A 394-nucleotide genomic window follows, 5' to 3' on the forward strand; every position below is an offset into this window, starting at 1 on the left:
AGAGAGAGAGAGAGAATATGAAGGAAAGAGACAAGAAAAGGGGGACAGTACCATTGCCCTGTAAGAAGCCACTCCGAGTCAAACTGACTGCAGTATTAACCTGTGGGCTTAAACATAACTATTTAGAAGACAATTTGATGGTTGAGTCATGTCCTTTTAGCAAAGTGCTAGTGCTAGTTGGCCCACTTGGACCTAGAATGTTTCCCTATCGGTTTTTGACTAGATAACAGCAGCAGACATGATTCCTCTCCCACGGAGTGGGCTTCAGATCCAATCAGAAATCAGCTGGCTGCTCCCGAGTTTCAGTTCCTTTTCTGTCGCCTTGATAAAATGCCAGGACCAGAGGCAACTTAATGAAGAAAGACCTTATTTTAGCCTATGATTCCACAGGGAT

The sequence above is a fragment of the Grammomys surdaster genome, unplaced genomic scaffold (assembly GCF_004785775.1).
Source record: "Grammomys surdaster isolate TR1022 unplaced genomic scaffold, NIH_TR_1.0 125698, whole genome shotgun sequence".
In the NCBI taxonomy this organism is placed as follows: Eukaryota; Metazoa; Chordata; class Mammalia; order Rodentia; family Muridae; genus Grammomys; species Grammomys surdaster.